Consider the following 1,008-nt stretch of genomic DNA (forward strand, 5'->3'; position numbering starts at 1 on the left):
GGGAAATGGTGAGTGAAAGGCTGCTCATGCTTCTGGCGCGGTGAGGCGATAACCACCTCAGAAGCGATGTGAACATTAAAAAGGGAAAAGTATTTAAGATAATCCAAGGACTATAGCTATAACTAAGAGTAATTGGCTGAAACTGAGCAAAAGAAAATTTAGGTTGACAATGAACTGCAGGTAGCTAATGCTGAGATCTGTCAGACCGTGAAATGGAATTTGCAGAGGAAATGTCTCTACTTCAAAATGGGCAAATCCTGCTTTTAGGAACACTGGTGTAAATCTCTGGTGTCTACCCAGACTGCCTCAAAGCCCATTTCTATCACAAAGCTTCGGTGGAATCAACAAATGTATCTGCATTTATGTCAGTAGAAGATTAATTTAGCCAAGCACGTCAAAATATTATATAAGAGGAAGGAAGCCTAAAGGGATTGTGTGAACTGGAAAAATGAATTCTAGCACTTTTCTGCCTCTGACTTCTGTGATCTCTGTATAGTTGAAAGCCAGGGGGCAAAAAGGAAAAAAAGCATCATGGGCAAAATTTCAAAGAAGCTAAGGCCAGTTTTGGAAGGAAGATGTAAAAACATTACAGGAATTGTTGTATAAAAGGATCTCATGTTTCAGTCTGCACAGCTTTACCCATGGCTTTGGGCCTACCAGCACTAGCTGCTTTTTGTTTCATAAAACTTGTGCAGGCCCTGAATACTTTTATTCATCCAGCATGACTTCAGCAGAGAGAGCTCTATGCGAAGAGGTTCTAGACTCACTTACGAAAACCGAGATAGCCTTATTGAAGGCAATCTGTCCGTCTCGAAAACCTTGTTCCTGGTCAAATGTTTGCCAGACTTGGGAGTGATGCAGCTATTACTGCAAGCCCTGATGAAATTCCTGCTGATTCAGAGGGAAAGGCGTTAACCCTTTCAAGTTCTGGGTCAAAGGAGCACTGAGGTATTGAGCCAGCTACTTCAATGCAATGTCAAGGTTTTAATGTGGCTACCAATACTCAGA

This window comes from Strix uralensis, chromosome 37 (assembly GCF_047716275.1).
Source record: "Strix uralensis isolate ZFMK-TIS-50842 chromosome 37, bStrUra1, whole genome shotgun sequence".
NCBI lineage: Eukaryota > Metazoa > Chordata > Aves > Strigiformes > Strigidae > Strix > Strix uralensis.